Source organism: Syngnathus scovelli, chromosome 14, assembly GCF_024217435.2.
Source record: "Syngnathus scovelli strain Florida chromosome 14, RoL_Ssco_1.2, whole genome shotgun sequence".
Taxonomy (NCBI): domain Eukaryota; kingdom Metazoa; phylum Chordata; class Actinopteri; order Syngnathiformes; family Syngnathidae; genus Syngnathus; species Syngnathus scovelli.
Window position 1 is genome coordinate 13,106,814 of NC_090860.1, and position 18,622 is coordinate 13,125,435.

General features: G+C 42.4%; 1 protein-coding gene across 3 annotated transcripts in view; it reads right to left on the reverse strand.

Moving 5' to 3' along the window:
• Positions 1-17,763, reverse strand: part of nrd1a (nardilysin a (N-arginine dibasic convertase)) — a 50,807-nt gene extending 33,044 nt beyond the window's left edge. For 2 of the 3 annotated variants that reach the window (XM_049740683.2, XM_049740681.2), the window contains exons 1-2: positions 17,617-17,763; positions 16,720-16,804 (exon numbers count right to left, since the gene is read on the reverse strand). The gene's annotated coding sequence lies outside the window, so the exon portion shown is untranslated. Of the gene's footprint in view, positions 1-16,719; positions 16,805-17,091; positions 17,129-17,616 lie in introns of all 3 variants that reach the window. The other variant, XM_049740684.2, reaches the window with a different exon arrangement.
• Between the last annotated feature and the right edge of the window lie 859 nt (positions 17,764-18,622).

Sequence of the window (18,622 nt, forward strand, 5' to 3'; positions counted from 1 at the left end):
ATCCAAATGAGATGTTGGCCCCCAATGCAGAAACAAGTTGTAAAGTACAAAATAACATTTATTCCTCAAGTGTTGATGTGTCGGAAAGATTATCCAGGGTGATTATCTTTTGGTGTGTTACCAATAGTTAAATAATGAATGTCCCGATTATCAATATTATCTGGATCAATTATCCTGTTGTGTGGGTTGTGTTAAGACTGATCAGGGGGAAAAATAGATTATCCTGAGATTATCCCTGACAAGACTTAATCGTAAGAGAATTACAGATCTTTTTAAAACAACCACCATAGCAAAGTCAGCTTAGTGTAATGCTAACAAAAATGCAAATCGCTAACGTTAGCATGGATAGTCAGCAGTGGGAGAGCCCGGTAAATGCGTCTCCTATCACCGCCTTCCAAATTTTAGCAGGGAGAGCTAAAAGTCGACTTTGCTCTTCATTTATGATGACATTTAAGTCGGCTTTTGGAGGCGCCGTGTTTTGCGACATGTTTATGCGGCGACGGAGGGGGGTGGCAGATAACGCACTGTAGCTTTTTTCCCGGTTTGATTTATGAGAGGGAAGCGCCGGGACCTCTTTGTACTTTCACGTCGGCACTTTTATTGAATCAAACCTCACAAGCTAGCGTCACATCACACTTGATTTAGTGATCACTTGGTGAAAGTTTTTTTTTTTTTTTTTTTGGCCCAGAGCCTTGACGGCGACGACGTTGTCAAGGTTGAACACAACAACCCTGAAATTGATTTGTATTTTTATTTATTTCGGGCGGCTTGGCTTTGTCAGATGAGAACCGGGGAGGAGAGCCCTCCACGGATAAAATGCTTCATTTTGCAAAATATTGTTTTTGTCTTTTGATGGTACACACAGTCAAGAGGAGGCACGTGGGTGGAACACAGAAAGGCTGTTTGTCATACAGCATTATGTCAGCGCCGTGCCTTCAAGGTTTCATTTTAAATGTCAAACATTCTCCCTCATAACATATGCGCATGAACTCATGAGGGCCGAGAGAAATGTTGTACTTTGTCATCGCTAATTGCGCCGACGACCAAGAACGACGGCGGGTGCCCAAATAGAGAGACGAACGAGGGCATTTCGCACCTGCTCGTAGGTAAGAACGATGATCTCTAGGAGCATCAATCTCTCTCGGGGTGGAGCTTTTCATCACCCGCGTGACGTGTGGTCGAGATGTGACCTTGTGGAGCTGAGTTATGACAGTCTCGAATTGAAAGTATCAAATTGCCACCATTTAGGCGGTGGCTTCAATTTGCTAACAGCTGGACAAAATGGCCTCTCCAAATCAAAATGGCTGACTTGACGGGAAATTATTTTTGAGTATTTTTTGCGCTATTTATGATAGACATGCCTACCAAATGTCACGTTGCCAAGTGAAACTGCCTTTGAGGGCTGAAGTCAAACAAAAATTAATAGTCAAGTCTAAAATGGCCCTTTCAAACCAAAATGGCCAATTTCCTGTTTTTTCAAACATGGTTTCTAGAAATATTTCTGCTGTTCTACTCATGATAAACATGCCTACCAAATTTAATCTTCTTAAGTGAAACCGACTTCAGGATCCACAGTTCTTACCTCATCTGTAATTTAGCTTGATTCTAAAGGTTAATCAAACCAGGACTTGTAAAAAGCCGAATTCAATGAATTCATTCTCTCGATATTTTATTCTTTGGACTGAAGAGTTAACAAATGGAACAACATCCTGACAATATCAGCAGCCTTGCGTCCTTGTTGGCTTCGCAGCGTGTTCTGCTCTTAATTAATCCTCATTCAAATGCAGAGAACACATTTAAATGAACAACTGCCGAGCAACAAGTCAATCATCCCGAATCCGTCGCCACGTGTACACTGTGCAGCTTATTTGTAGTGCCGTTTAGTAGGATTAAGTACAAATTTAAGTCATTAGTAGAAAACGTGTATGTTCGGAGGCAGCGGAAAGACGACACTGCTATATCCATTAGCATGCTAACACAGCATAGCATTATTTTACCTGAGATACTCGACTTAAATCTTTTTTTTTCATTAGATACATTGCTTATTGTGACTTTAACCATTAGCATGCTAACAATAGCATAGCAATAATTCACAAATAAAAGTATATCGGAGCAGACAAAAGCATGCCTTCGGATACGAGCGAAATTCAAACAGCTGGCGCCATTTGCGTGTATCGACAATCGTAGTACGCTTTCATTTCTCTCATTGATTGTCGTTTTAGTTGCGCTTGAACGTGTCAACACGAGGCTTTAACGCTGTACAATGGAGTAATTGCAGCGTAATTACTATGCGCTATGGTGTGATCAGAGTAATTACGACGAGCCTTCATTTTTCCCGTAACATCACTTGACTTCTATCGTATATAATTGCACAGTCAGTCGCTGAGTGGGAAAATTGGGTGGGCTGCTTACAAAGAAAAGCACAAAGCAACTTCCAAGTCTGACCCTAATTAGTTAACAGTAGTCTGGGAAAACAAAAACAAAAAATATATATATTCTGGGTTTTGTGTCTGGTAGCTCAAACGTTTTTGTTTGTACGTTTTGAAGATTTCCCTTGGCCCGTCCTTTCGAGAAGCAAAACAGTGACAGAAACGTGGGGAAAACATCTTCATAAATGTACACGCTCGGAGGATCGCGGAGTTTTTTTTTTTTTGTGTGTGGTAGGATTTGGCTCATCACCGAGAGCAGCGAGCGTGACGGAACGACGGTTAACTTCCTTACGCCCGACATCTCGGCTAACCTCTCTCCAACAAGGGGGCGACTAGAAAGAAAGGCTAACATGAAATCCATTATGCTTAATGGCCCCCAAATCCTTAAAAGCCTCACAGGACCTAATCTTCATCCCTTTCTCCTACAAATGAGCTCACACAGCTTTGAAAGTCTCCCATTAAAAAAAAAAAGTTCCGAGTTGCTACAACTTGTAACTGCGGCTGTTTGGTGAAGTTGCCATTTTGTAGCTATGATGAGTAAATATGTCAAATACACAATACCTTTCCCTTTCCTAAGCCTCTGTCATCTTCTCCATCCTTTCTTAACACCTCCCCCTCGGTAATTATTTCCTCCCTCCTTTTCTTATGGCTGCCTACTCCACTGTCCTTCCCACTTTGTTACTTATTATTTAATCTCTCTCACCGGCTCGCCATCCTTCCTGTTAAATGGGTGCAGTGACCCCATTACGCTACGTGGCCGAGGAAGAAGAAGAAGAGGACGGAAGAAAGGCACGGCGAATCGCTAGCGTCCTGGCCGCCTTTCAACGGAGATGATTAATGAGCGCCCCCTCCGAGGGGGTGTTATCCCTGCTCCGGACCAGTGGGGGACGCCGATGGGTCAAACGCACCGACGACGACAGCCTTCAGTTGTGACATTATCATTAACAATGGCGGGCTAATGGGATGCAGTGGATGAGTACCCAGGGACAACATGGCCGTCATTTTGTTTGTCTTTGTCATGAATTTAGTGAAATTGCGTCACCGTATCCCACTCTATGGTTATCGTCACTTTTTTCCCCTGTCATCGTGGAAAACTCATAAAGACGTCTCTTAGCCTGATAAAAATTTGCCGCGTCTGCATGTAAAGCATCGAAAATATTGAAAGCGATCAACGCCGCGTGGAGCGTCCTCCGCATCCATTATAAGCCACTGCCCAAAGCACCTGAGCTAATTAGTACGAAAGTCATCATTTCCACACACATGCTGATTAGAGTGCTGGCTGAATGAGTTGTGCCGCTGCGTGTTTGAAAGCGGCTCATTTGTATTTTGCGCCGTCAGCGTGTCACACTGCGGGGAAAAATAAAAGTCTTTTTGACACCTCGTGCGCCTGTGTTGCATTTTTTTCCCCGTCTGGTTGAAACTCCTCAACCCACTTCCACACAAGTCCTTAACGGCGACAAAGCACTATTTTTGTCTAAACGAAACTCACACTAAGATAATACAACATTACAGTGAAGCACTTGTTTTGTCCAAACAAAACTTCTCAACCCACATATATTGCCTTGACATCTACACACTACGAGATGGCAGCAAAGCACTATTTTTGTCTAAATAGAAAATCATCACCTCACTTTAACAAAGATATAATTTCTTGATACCATAATGCCACAAGAGGCCATAAAAAAATCTATTAGTATTATTTAATGTGTTTTTATCCAATATATATTTCTTCCACTCTGGTGGATTGACCCACTAAAAACAAAATTCAAGCTCCTGTCTTCTCTCAGAACCGCCTTGCCGTCACTAGCCTCACCTTTTTTTTCCCCCAAGTAGCATCCTGTCATGGAGGAAAAAACAAAAATCAAGTCCAAAGCTCCACCTGTTTACATTGAGTTTTCTTGATCTCTTTTGGAAGTGTCTGTCTCCTTGGCGTGGGATCTGTAAAAAGCGTGTTTTTTTTTTATTTTATTTTTTTATGTCCCTCCCGCGCTTGTTTTGGCAGCACTTCATGAAGCAGTTGACCCGTGACGCGCGGCTGCCTCATCTGCATTCAAAGCCATTAGCTCTCGTAAAGGACGATGCCGGCGCGAGAGTCACGGCTGAACAGGAGGACGTGTTGTACTTGTCACAGCTCTGCCGACGACTCCGCTATCCTCCCGCGATAGAACGCAGCCTTGAGATAGAAACCGTTGACATAACCTCTGATTGCTTTGACTTGCGAGTGCAATGACTCAGCAAACGGATGACCGAATTCGACATGTCCCCCTTTCCTCCCCACGTGTCGAGTCCAGTGATAAAGTGCGACAGTGTGCGGATTACCGTCGAGTGTCGTGCTTAAGGATTCTTATTGAGGGTCCGCTGCCAATGCTGTCCTTTTATTTTTTTAACTCTACCAAAACGCCTCCTGGCGCTCCATCTGGCTGCTCAGTGACTGTGCTCAAGTAGCGGTCACAAGGCTCCTGTTAGTCGCACAATATACCCTGAGATTCTTCTTCCTGATCTTTGGGATGACGACCCCCCCCTTACGTCCCCCCCGGGCCGTTTCAAATGGAGTCCGCTGATAGCGGGCGAGGTAAGACGCTGAGGCGGGCGGACAGCGAGCGGCAGATGGACCGCGAGTTAGAGCGTGACTCTGACATTCCTGCTGCTGACATTCCTGCTGGGGGGGAATTATCAGTGGTAAACAGAGCACGCACACGCTCGCTGGAGAATGACACACATGGGCGATACAGGTACACACGGACAGGACAATCCTTCGGGGTTTTTTTTTGTCCTCTCGACACACTTGGAGGGGAAGGCGGCATTGCTCAGAGTGGCCCTTGATGTTTTGTTTTGTTTTTTAAACCAAAAATGACTGCGGCTGTGCTGGTGAAGGTTGTAGTAACAGTGTTCACCAGTAGATGGCAGCAGACGTGCGGTGGCTATTGCAGAAAAATGTGATTTTCCCAAATTGTGATATTTATTCTGGTGAAATTACAATTTTATCTGATAATTGATCATTTTTTCCTGTAAAATTACGCTATAATATTTCACGTTTATTACAAAATACTTCTTGTTAAATTGATTACATCTTTCGCCCGTTTTTTTTCTACCCCAGCTGTAAAGTTTTAGAGCTATCATTTTTCTCTCCTAGATTGGCAATGTAATGTAAAACTATGATTTGTACAAGAATAAAACATTAGGAGGGAACATATGGAATTTGCCATTTTGCATTCAACACCGAAGCCGTCCTTTTACATTTATGCATCGTGTGTGTATGCGTGCCTCCCGATGTGTGTGTGTGTAACCTGCATGGAATTGAGTGAGTCGAAAATGGGCGTCATCATCGTCGAGATCATGCGGCATGAGCAGGAGTGTCTGTCTGGCGCCCGCCCCAACGTTTCTCCCCGCAATAACAACACACACAGACACACACACACATATATACACCGCCTTTCTCTTCTCCACTGGGACACCAACATTAAAGAGCTTTCTCATAATGAGGGAAACTACAGAGGAGAGACTCACACAAACACATCGGAACACGTCCCATCATTACGTAAAGGTTACGTAAAAGGCATGAATATTAAATGCTTGGAAAAGTGTATGTACGTCCTGTGTGTGTGTGTGCATGTGTGTGTCAAGCGTGTCTTGACATTTAAAGAAGGAAAGTGGACTGGGCTCAGCTTCTCTCCCTTCCACCATTATTAAATTAGAGCTGCTAATACGGAGCACCAGTGGCAGGCAGAGACTTTATTGACGAGCTCGTCCTCAACCGAACCAATAAAAAAAAAAAAAAAAAAAACACAGCAGTCGATGTGACGTTTGAGGAGACATCTCCCGCACTGAAATATGGAATCAATTAAGCCAAAGGAGAGCATTGATCGGGGACCAACACTAGGATCGATAAATTGATCAGATGTGAGATTTTTTTTTTTTTAACGCGTAGCATCTAAAATGTTCAAAAATGTTTCTGGCCTGGACTTCGAAAGCGGTGCCGATACTACAACACCGATACCACTTTAAAACTTCATTTTGAAGCTCAAGTCGGAATGCAATTCAAGATTATTAAAAAAAAACGACTCTTAGCACAGCCCACACGGCACCTCCAAAAATTGAAAAGGTCACGTCTTGGCTTTGGCGTAACATGATTAAAACAAACGGTAATCCTTTGCGCTACAATCACACCCGGGAAAACGTTTGACCTTTAGCAATTGATTGATTGCGGATTCGGGCAAGAAAACACTTTGCCTCCTCCGATCGCTCACAATCATCTTTCGTTAAACGGCGGGAGGCCGTACGAGCGCCGTGTGAATATTCCAAAAACAGTTTCGGCGAAGTTGTCGTGTCGAATAATTGATACCTCGTCAGTCACGGCTGCGCCTTTAAACTTGTCGTCGTCGCACTGAATTTGTCAACACAAAAGACGACATAATGAGGCATTTTGCCGACTCGAGAGCGAATCATTTGACGCACTGTCAGCTCCACAATAAAAGCGTAATTACGCTTTGGACCACGCGCACAAAAGACGCTCGTACGGTATCGCCGTTCTGATTAGTCCGGGATTAATTGCTTTTTATTTTACCCGTGCATGTCTCGTACATTCCGCGAGAGAAAGCTTCACAGTCGGCAGTCGCCGCCGCCGCTTAAGATGAAACGGGGGAATCGTCCGTGATTAAAAATGTTTATTTTCCTCAAGATTAAGAAGCATCAAACTGAATTATGGGATGCTGTGTCTCCACGGAATGTTGCGCTTTTATGAAAACGGTGCATTATTTGTTTGGATGCGGTAGAATGAGTTTAGAGAAGGTGAAAAAATTAAAAATGGGTTATTACAGCTTGGATGTGGGCAATTTTCCCATGACGGCATTTTTTATTTTTATTGGTTTTATGTTGATTGAACTGAAAAATGGTGAATGTTTTTTTTGTCCATTCATTTGTCATTTTTAAAATGCAGAATTTTAGACTTCTTTTAAAAGTAGGAATTGTTTTGAAGGAAAATTTAACAAAAAAATGTATTTTTTGTTAAACTGAAAAAATAACTGAGCCTAATTTTATTTATTATTTTCAATGGGGCGAATTTAAATCTAATTCACATTTCACAGTTGATTAGATTTTATTTTTAAATTATTATTATGGGACACAGTGTCCGAAACCATTACGTTGGCTCCCTTTTGGCCTTGCCGCTGTTTTCATTCGGCCTTGAAATGAATCACCTTTGTCGTACGTCACGGCGCAGTTGTAAAAACGTCTCGGTGTTTGCAAGAGGTGACGACAAACAACCGGGCGAAGGTTGATGCTCCGGCAAGCCGCCGAGACATTTTATCAATGGCGAGCAAATAAGTGGGAAGCCAATGAAGGTCAATTTGCCGGATGGCGAGAGCTGGACAGGATCACAGCCCGTGCCCCTTTCATTTTGTGCTTTGCTGACCTCTGCTGCCTGTTATCCTCGGCTATCTTTACTCAGCTTCTGGCTCCGGGAAAAAAAAAAAAAAGAAGAAGTGGCAATCATGAAAAAAGTCAAGCTTAAGCTAGTTGCTGCGCGCACTTCTACAAAAAACATACTTTTGCTCTTTTGTCAATTTCCAGCTCTGGGATTTGAGTGGAAGGTATTTCGGAGAGCGTAGGAAGCGTCAAGTCAGAAGTCCAAACTAACACAGAAGAGGTTTCGTTTTATCTCAGCAGCAACGCTTGTAGTTACCCCCCCTTCCTCGCTTCACATTCAACAAGAGCCCCGAGGTGTTTATCGATAGGGGATCAATACGATGTCCAGGGGAAAGGGATGAGATCAGACAACACGTTGGCTTTCTTTTCTTTTTGTTGTTTAGCAAAACATATTTTTTTGAGGTTAGAAGAAAAATTCGATTCACGCTAGACGCTACGCGATTCAAATATGAAAGCTAACAATGATCAATAAACCTCGGGGATAGATACCTTGACTAGTTCTATTCCGGTGATTTGTTTTTTTAGACTGGTGCATCGTGACATTCAAGTTTCTCTGCTCTTATCCAAATGACTTTGTCCCCCCCCCCCCTCGAATTTGTCTTTATTTGCGCTCAGTCCGTTTAGCGCTGGATTGCTTCCTCCAGTGGTGTCGGTGGTGCGCACCCCCCGCTGCGTCTAAATGGAACCCAAAACAAACTGCCAGTGTTTCAGTCAAGCGGCGACTTTATTCGGCGGCGGCTTAAAGCTTAGCTTATGCTCGCTAACCCACACCGGCCTTATGAAAGCGGCGTGAACTTGACTACAAAAAGATGTGGACGCAAATTTGGAAGCACTTAAAAACCCAAATGTCAATATTTCGCCTGAGAGAGAAAAAATTCGCTGTTGGTGATGGCTGATAGCAACTAAAAGAAAACTAGGCAGCTGACTTTGTGTTGAAATTGCGGTGAACATATAATCACCTTCCATTACCTGCAATTTTTTCAGTAAAACTGTTGTTGCTAATTCTGTCCGCTAGAGGGGGCACTTTCAACCACTTAAATGAGCACTTTGTGGCTGTTGCGAAATTGGCTGGTACTCAGAATTTGATACCTGATATTCTAAAGGCTAATAGATGGCAAGTTTGAGCAGCAAAGTAATTTGTGGGTTTTTTTTTCTTGATACATTTTAAGAGACTGAATACTAAATATCAGTTAATAGCTTTAGTGCAAAACAGGTCGGTTCTGCGGGACCCTTTTATGGACTTACCGTTTACTGCCGCAACTTGTTCATAATTTTAGGTCTACATTTAAAAGGCGGAGAGGGCAATTGCACACTTAAAAATTCTCACTTGACTTTGTATGTTGTCATCAATCAGTTGAGAGTGGGAAAAACTTTCCTACGGACACAGAAATCATTTTAAAATCATTTCTACATCATGAATATAAAGGGGTACCGAGGTATTGTACCTGTGCCAATGCCAGTCTTATTTGACGGTATCGGTTCTTGTGAAAACCGTCGATACCAGCCATCGGTGGCATCTCGAAATTCAGTCACCCCCCCCCCCCCACCCTCAAGGCCTAGTACCGAACTCAGCGACCACCACAAATGAACCAGTATCGCCACTTTGTCGGGGCAGGTTCACTCAGCACAATAATCGCCCCGAGAGGCTTTCGGCCGACCGTGTCAACAACAAGGAGATAAGAATCTCGTCAAATTCGTACCAGAGCGACGAGGTCCTCTCGGGCCCCTCGCGGTTGTGGTTATCTGTCGCTGCAGATTTGGCCCAAGGTGTCGCGCGTCTGAGATGTTGTCTCCCTCTTTATGCTTCCGCCCCGTGTTGCCTTATCTGATGTCACCTCCTAATCCGTCACGCAAGCGTCCCTACGAGGGATCTCCTACAAATGCGGATTTACGCCGAGAAATAAGGTCGACAACCTCATCCGGGAACGGTAAAATTAAAACCTTTTTTGTCTGCAACTCAAACGTGTTTTATTCATCTCGAGTATGAATAATATTTTTCCCCTTTTCAACTTTGACGATAATACGAGTTGCTTGGCTTGCCGGCAGATATTTTGTGTGACTAAGTGCCAGTTATTTCCATTGGCACATTCGCATTGCACGAATATCTCCAGAGAAGGTCATGCGCGGTGTCAAAACAACTCAGTTGCTTTTCAAGCAACATTAACTCATCTGCTTGATTCACAAAATCGGTTTCATTTCATCACAAAATGCTCAACTTTTATCTGAATGCAAAAAACAACAACACAACCTTTGGGAACCTTTGCAATTAAAGATTCCGAAAAAAACGAAAGCGCAGTCTGAAGCGAACTGGTGGAAAGGCTGCACGGAGACTTGTCACGAGAATACAAGGTGTCAAAACAACTCGACTGCTTTTCAAACAACATTGCATCCTACAACTTAATACGGGGGGGGGGGGGGGGATCGCATTCGGGAAGTCTTACAAAACGGCCACCTTTCAACTTGTCTTTGTTTCTATCTTGAGAGCAAGGAAGAAAAAGCTCGCCGGTGATTCCCAAGCGGCCGCCATGTTGCAGGTTGACTGCTCTCCGCTTCCTCCAGAGGTGTGTGTGTCTGTGTGTGTGTGTGTGTGTGTGTGTGTTTATAAAAGCGAAGCCAACAGCTTGTGCTGCTTCAAAAGGCTCCTTTTCTCCGCAGTTGAAATGCGTAAAGGGAATCTCTTGCCGTTGCGTGATGACATCGCACAAGAAGGAGCGGCCAATATGGATGAAAATGAAAATAAGCGCCGCAGTGTTGAGCGGGCCTTAAAAACCAACAGAGACGATGTCGTAAAATACAAGCAACCCCCCCCCTGCCCACTAACTCTTTGAATATTATTGCTGTGGGGAGGGGAGGGGGGGGGGGGGCAATCAGTCGTCATGGCTCTCAGCAAGACTCCTGGGATTTAAGACTGCAGCAACAACACAAACACCAAGGATGCCAGTGGATAAAATAGGCAAGCAACCGGCTCGAATCATCACGACACAATTTGTAATCATGAGCGCGCTAGGCTACATTAAGATGCATGTGCAGCCGTGGATGTCTGCTAATGACCGTAAATGTGAAAAATGTTTGTCGATGTACACAATGTTTGGTTAATTGGCCCAACATTTCACAAATGCCTTTTGCAAATGTGCTCAAAGATCAATAAATGTGGACAGAAATTACAAACTGCGTAAACACACGCGCAAATTGCCCAAATCTCGAATTGTGCAGAAAAATCTGACGCCATACGACTTAAATCAACCGATTGCTACAAACGGTGCAGCAACTCATGTAGACAGACAATATGACTGAAATTTAAATATCATATAAGTGCCGTACTGATGAACTAAGAGAAGTTGGCATGTGGCATACTTCTCTTATATTATTGCCCCGAGGCTGCCAGAAAGTGGCCATTAAATTGATGCGGTGTGTTTATTTTAATTTGATTTAATTATGTCATTACTGTATGTTTTTATGAAGTCAGCCTACCCCAGGGCAACTGTAGCTACACAACGTATTTCACCAGCACCAAAGCATGAATACGCGAGTGCATAAATAATGAAGCATCTTTGAATGTCCAGAAAAGTCCGATCTAAAACTGATGCAATATTAGTATCGTTATTAATTTCAATATAGTAGCGCGCTGTTTTTCTTCATTAAAATACACACGCGCTACAGTATATTAATTTCACGGCATTTCCATTCATTTCGCAAAAACTTTGCAAATTTGAAAATTGACCCAAAAAAATTTACAGAAAAAAAATAACTAAAAATTATCAGAGTTAAGAAAATAACCCAGCATTTTTTTTATTTATTTTTTGCTGTGCGTAGGGAGCCCCCCTGTTCTCCACCGGGGCTTCCGCATAAGTGTATTCCGCTTAAGCGCTGGCCCGTGATGATGTCTCTTTATCCCCACTCTGTCAGATGTATATTTAATGCGGGTGGCTAGTAGGAGGCGACACCAGCGCCAACCTACACACACACGCTTTTGTTTTTCCCTCAACTAGCGTCGCTTTGCATACGGTAGATCAGACAGGCTGGATGGATGGATGGCTGGCTGAAGATTGCTGAGCAAGAGAAAACAAAAATCCATGTTGACGCGTAAAATAGCGCTTGGTGTCAATGCCCAAAAAAATAATAATCAACCGTATCACTAAAACACTTATTCTTTCGAATCCGACTCGAGTGTTTTATGTTGTTTACTGTTTTTAATGTAAATACGCTTTTTGTTTTGATACGTCTGCGTTTTATTTGACGTTGAGCACTTTGTATGCAGCTATGCGTGCTCGTTTCCAAAGTGCTCTATAAATAAAGCGCGGCTGAGTTATGGCTTGTTCGCCGTCATATTCGGAGGGAAGAATTGATGTGTTGCATTTTGAGGAGAAAAAAAAAAAAAAGAAATGCTGTTGGTAATTTCCCGGAGCGCCGTAGCTAGCGGTGCGTCTCGATAATATTGGCACGTGACACGGCTTTTCTCCTTGCGCCTTAGCTTATTATTCAGGGTCTTTCTCTCTCTTTTACTCTTGCTTTTTCTTCTCGTCTTTCGCCCCGCTGGAGCCAGTACCATCCATTATTGTTGTTTGCCTAAGTAGAACTATAATTTCACAGGCGAGGAGCCCGATCAGGTCTGGAGTCGTGATTAATAATCTGAAGACCAGTGAACGATTGCGGCCCACATATTCGTCTGTAGCTAATTATTCGCTGCGTAATCGCGAAATAGATTACGGATTTATTCGAATGTGAGATGCAAGAGTGGGGGCGGGAGGGGGCGGGCAAGCATGGGTGGGCTTCCAAATACAGGCTCGAGAATGAGATTAGTACACCGGCGTGGGCGTCGTTCAGAGTTGCTATTGTTTTATTGCTCTGATGATCATGTGGGGGAGGTGTGAAATATTGGCCCGTGGGCTAAACGCGGCCCGCAAAAGTAGTGCTTGGGCACCATCCCCACCCCTTGTCGTAACGTCCCTCGCCCAAAAGCGATTTTGCGGCGCCTTTATTTTCCCTGGACGGGTGATGCGACGGGAGACTTTGAAAAGAGGCGACATAAAAATTTGTTTTGTTTTTCGGCTGCGGTCTCAAGGCGGCTAAAGCATCCTGCCACCAGGGGGAGGAGGAGGGGTGCCAGTGACGCCGGCATGCGCACAAACCCAAAGAAAAAACTTCCTCCCATGTGTGCGTGTGTGTGTGTGTGTTTGCACAGCTTTGCTTATTTTGCCTGCATACTAAAAATGAGCATTATGATCAAACAAAGGTCACATAATCCTACTTTGTAGAGCAGAGTTCCATCACTTTGCACAGTATCGTGTGTGTGTGTGTAGTTGTGTGTACGAGACTACACGTTGCTAGGCAACCGCATTGTCATTTTCACCTCCAGTGAAAATGATTTTGTGAACTCATCCAAAAGTGCGCACTCGCCCTGTGTGACTAACACACACACATTCGTTAATATCATTATCTATAAAAAATAATTATTCTGTTGCATATAAAATCACTAATAACAGTGAAATAGAATGCAAAACGTTTAAAAATGACAGCTATGATCCAACGTTTGAAGTTCACAAGTTTTTTTTTTTTTACATTAAAATCATTAAAGTGATGTTCTTTGCAACTTGCTCGTCATTTTGTGTGTTGTTTTCTTCTTCTCCTTCTCCCCCTAGTGACTTAAATAAGGCCAGTGATGATAGAATGAGGCAATCTCCACTCTTTAGGGCACTTGTGTGTGTCTGTGTGTGCGTTAAGACGAGGCGCAATCATAGCAAAATGAGTGGAAATAAGAAATGTGTGTGCGCTTATTAAAGGGGGGAGGCGGGGGGGTGGGATAAGCTCGGCCATGGCCGTCAGCGAGGATTTAGCGATGGAGAACTAAAAGGTCTCTCATCTCTCCTTCTCCCTTGCCGTCTATTATTAATTGCCATTGTTCAATAGTGTCAATGTCCTTTGCCTGTCAAGCCCGCCCCCCCCCCCCCGCCCGACCCGCGACCGCCTTCAAAGGGAACTTTGACGCCGAAAAAAGGAGAAGCGCTTCCAGCCTGGAGTTTGCTCACACTGTAATCTATCCTTAAAATGCTCTGTACTGTATGAACAAAAAGAATGGAGAAAGATCCAGCGCAATGTCAAAATGCTTCACGAGTCACGAGGAATGCGACGCAAAATAACAATGAGGGGGGGGGGGGAACATACAAACATTCATTCCAAAAAAAATTCGCTGATTTTTCTGGCCGCCGTATGGTGGCAGCTGATTGGACTCGCAGCGGAACTTTGGCAGGCTTCCATGTGGTTATTGCCGCCCTTAGACGTCAAGGAGAATTAAACCTATATCACTGCTGCACTGAGAAGCCCAGAGAGGAGCAGAGTGAAATGAGAATCTAATCAAAGCCTTTGTTATTTTCAATGGGATCCGTCAAAAGTGCTCTCCAAGTCAAGTGCTCTAAAAACATAACTATAACGAGTACGCAGTCGAACGAGAGCAGATTGCCGCTGATTAATATTTGAGTATTTCAAGGACCGATCTTCCGTGTAGCAGCAAGGGGATATGTTTTTTGATATTCAGAGCTCAGACTGGAAATCAAATCTCAAAAGTCCTCCAGTCACGGTTGCGTTGCTTTACCGCAAAATCAATTCATCAGGCTCGGCCTTGACGAGCTCCTGTACGACTGACAAGTGGCAAATTTGGTAATTATTTTCTTCCCGCTTTCAATCTGCACTTGGTTGTTATCCTATCAAGGGGTAGGGCATTTATTCAAGGTTCAATTTAGTTACAACAGCCGCTTGAAAATGCTGACGCACGATAACGTGAACTTTCTGGCAATTTCCCGGTAGGCCGGTCCGCTACAAAGGCCGCAATATGAATTGTCTCTGCTTCTGTCTCGACACCCTACCCCAGAGCCCGACCAAATGAAGAAGAAGGTGTCAGCGAGAGATGGGGAGGCGGGATTGAGGAGAATGGAGTGGGGGTTACAGAGCGGTGGAAGGAAATCGATGTTCCCCGTGCGATCCATACAACTCTCAATTATCCTACTGCAGCCTGTCGACGGCTACTCTTGAGAAGATGAAGAGGGGAGACGCCTGGAGCAGGAGACCCAAGAGGACGGAACCCTACCTCAACCATGCTGCAAAACCCTAATTTGACATCCTAACCAAGGTTTGAAACTAAATAAACTAACCCTGGCTTGAAACTGGTCTTTTTTTATATGTAAATTGTCATAAAAAAGATTTTTTGTGGCCTACAAACTGCCACTACAGTACAAAATAGATTTTTTTTACCCTAGAAATGCCCATTACAGTGCAAAATCATAATAAATATGTTTTAAAAAAGGTTGAAACTGTTTGGAAAGTTTTTAAGATCATTGAAACTTACCTTGGTGGTGTTTGGAAAGTTTTTAAAATCATTAAAACCTACCTTGGTGGTGCTGTTTGGAGAGTTTTTAAAATCATTGGAACTTACCTTGTTGGTTCTGTTTGGAAAGTTTTTAAAATCATTGAAACCTACCTTGTTGGTGCTGTTTAGAAAGTTTTTAAAATCATTGAAACCTACCTTGTTGGTGCTGTTTGGAAAGTTTTTAAAATCATTGAAACCTACCTTGGTGGTGCTGTTTGGAAAGTTTTTAAAATCATTGAAACCTACCTTGGTGGTTCTGTTTGGAAAGTTTTTAAAATCATTGAAACCTACCTTGGTGGTGCTGTTTGGAAAGTTTTTTAAATCATTGAAACCTACCTTGGTGGTTCTGTTTGGAAAGTTTTTAATGTCATTGAAACCTACCTTGTTGGTGCTGTTTGGAAAGTTTTTAAAATCATTGAAAACTACCTTGGTGGTGCTGTTTGGAAAGTTTTTTAAATCATTGAAACCTACCTTGGTGGTTCTGTTTGGAAAGTTTTTAATGTCATTGAAACCTACCTTGTTGGTGCTGTTTGGAAAGTTTTTAAAATCATTGAAACCTACCTTGGTGGTTCTGTTTTGGAAACTTTTTAAAATCATTGAAACCTACCTTGGTGGTTCTGTTTGGAAAGTTTTTAAAATCATTGAAACCTACCTTGGTGGTGCTGTTTGACAAGTTTTTAAAATCATTGAAACCTACCTTGGTGGTGCTGTTTGGAAAGATTTTAAGATCATTGAAACCTATCTTGGTGCTGTTTGGAAAGTTTTTAAAATCATTGAAACCTACCTTGGTGGTGCTGTTTGGCAAGTTTTTAAAATCATTGAAACCTACCTTGGTGCTTCTGTTTGGAAAGTTTTTAAAATCATTGAAACCTACCTTGGTGGTTCTGTTTGGAAAGTTTTTAAAATCATTGAAACCTACCTTGGTGGTTCTGTTTTGGAAACTTTTTAAAATCATTGAAACCTACCTTGGTGGTTCTGTTTGGAAAGTTTTTAAAATCATTGAAACCTACCTTGGTGGTGCTGTTTGGAAAGTTTTTTAAATCATTGAAACCTACCTTGGTGGTTCTGTTTGGAAAGTTTTTAAAATCATTGAAACCTACCTTGGTGGTTCTGTTTGGAAAGTTTTTAATGTCATTGAAACCTACCTTGTTGGTGCTGTTTGGAAAGTTTTTAAAATCATTGAAACCTACCTTGGTGGTTCTGTTTGGAAAGTTTTTAAAATCATTGAAACTACCTTGGTGGTGCTGTTTGGAAAGTTTTTAAAATCATTGAAACCTACTTTGGTGGTGCTGTTTGGAAAGTTTTTAAAATCATTGAAACCTACCTTGATGGTGCTTGAGTGGAAAGTTTTTAAAATCATTGAAACCTACCTTGATGGTGCTTGAGTGGAAAGTTTTTAAAATCATTGAAACCTACCTTGTTGGTGCAGTTTGGAAAGTTTTTAAAATCATTGAAACCTACCTTGGTGGTTCTGTTTGGAAAGTTTTTAAAATCATTGAAACCTACCTTGGTGGTGCTTGAGTGGAAGATGATGGCGTGCATCTGGTAGCATTAGTTAGCTTCCTTTTTTACTTCTCTTATAATTTGATGCCTGAGAAAGAGAAAATAAATAAATCTCATGCCAAAAAAAAAAGCTATTTTCATGAGACATTTAGACAACCAGCACGAATGACCGCATGGTCATTAGCTTAGCATTAGCTTAGCGCAATGCTAAGCTAACGACGATGCGAAAAAAAAAACGTTTGTCATCCTTTTAAAAGCAATGTTTCACTATTTTTTTAAACATACTTGCAATTTTCTGAGAAGCTTAACAAAAAACAGAATATAATAATGTAATAGTGTCCAAAACGGTTGAAAACTGACAAGCTTAAATTGTACCTGTGTGAAAAAGCGGCCATCCATCAGTCACAGTAGACTTTATGAGAATGTGGACAAAAGAAAAAGAATAATAACATGTTCTGTCTCGAGTTTTCACCCAAACGGATGCCATAAGCGCGTCTGCCGAGCGGCGAGGAGCAAAAGCTAATTGTGGACTTATCGACATTGTCTCACAGAAGCAATATTCATAATTGGTCATGGCTGCGTTTCCCCCACCGCTCGTATCGATCCCGACCCAACATGTTTTGAAGCTGCCGAGCAAGAATAAAAAACAAGGAAACGCTCGTCACGATCAATACTTCTTTTTATTTTCGATGTTTTGGTCTTTTATTTACAAAAAACAAACACGGTTTTTATCTTTCTGTTCACTTCTAATCATCCAGACGGAGCGCAACGAAAATGTAAGCTAGCTAGCTAGCTACATGACACTTGTATGATTGTAAAAGTCCATTTAAAGACCTTGAAAAATAGATAATTGCTGTAAAACATACCTACAGAAGAAACAAGTCGATAATGAATGCTCACCTCTTACTCAACTGTAGGTTACACTTGTTTTTTTTTTTTCTTTCCCGCACATTCATGAATAGGTTTGCCTCCCCCTCCATCTCTCTCTCGCGCGCGTTCAAATGATCTATTGATCTCGAACCCGTTCAGTAAGCTAGCGCTGAGTTAAGAGAACCCGGCCGCCCTTGTGGATCGGAGCGTCGGCCGCCTACCATTAATTAAAGCGTGTCTTGAGATCGCATTTATTTTTCACTGGTGTAGCGGCACCTATATGTTTTAAAGTAGATAGATAGATGGACACCGCGTGTTTGTGTGTGGACATGTTTACGAGCCTCGATTAGCCAATTATTAGGGATTCATTGAACGATTCGTTTGAGTGAACGGATTCTAAAGATTCAGTTCACCTAAAAGAACTGGAATGCACAATTTGGTGGAATGCCTTGAGATACAAGTAATGAGATACAAACTATGGAATTTTTGCTTTGACTAGCGAGCAAAAACTTATAAAAAAAATTAAATTAAAGATATTTTCCTAGATGGTTCAGCAGTATTTAGCACAAAAGACACATGGCCCTGTTTGGGATGTGTCTCAAATGGAAGCAAGTAAAGCTTTTAAGGCTCATAAGCATTTCTTTTTGGTTTCGCTTGTTAACAAGACAGTGGTGGCTTGGCGCAAAAGAGCCACACTGAAAGCTAATTAGCCACTGACAGTCGAGTTGCCACCTACGTTTCCCCGGGAAGCCAGTTAGCATTTCTTTTGCACTTTTTTGAAACACACACACAAAAGACAATTGGCTGCTTCACCGTATACTTTTAGCTCTCAGCTGTTATTTTTGTAGCTATTTTGAGGGAAAGCCCTAGCGATTGTGCTATCTAGGCGCTTTACTGCTTGTGTTTTAATCAGCTACAAAAATGTACAGCAGTAACCTGCATTTTTTATTTAATATATCAAGAGTGTGATGTTTAAGCTCTATTTTGAAACCTGTAAATGACCTATATTGTGATCATGTGCCTTAGCGATAATATT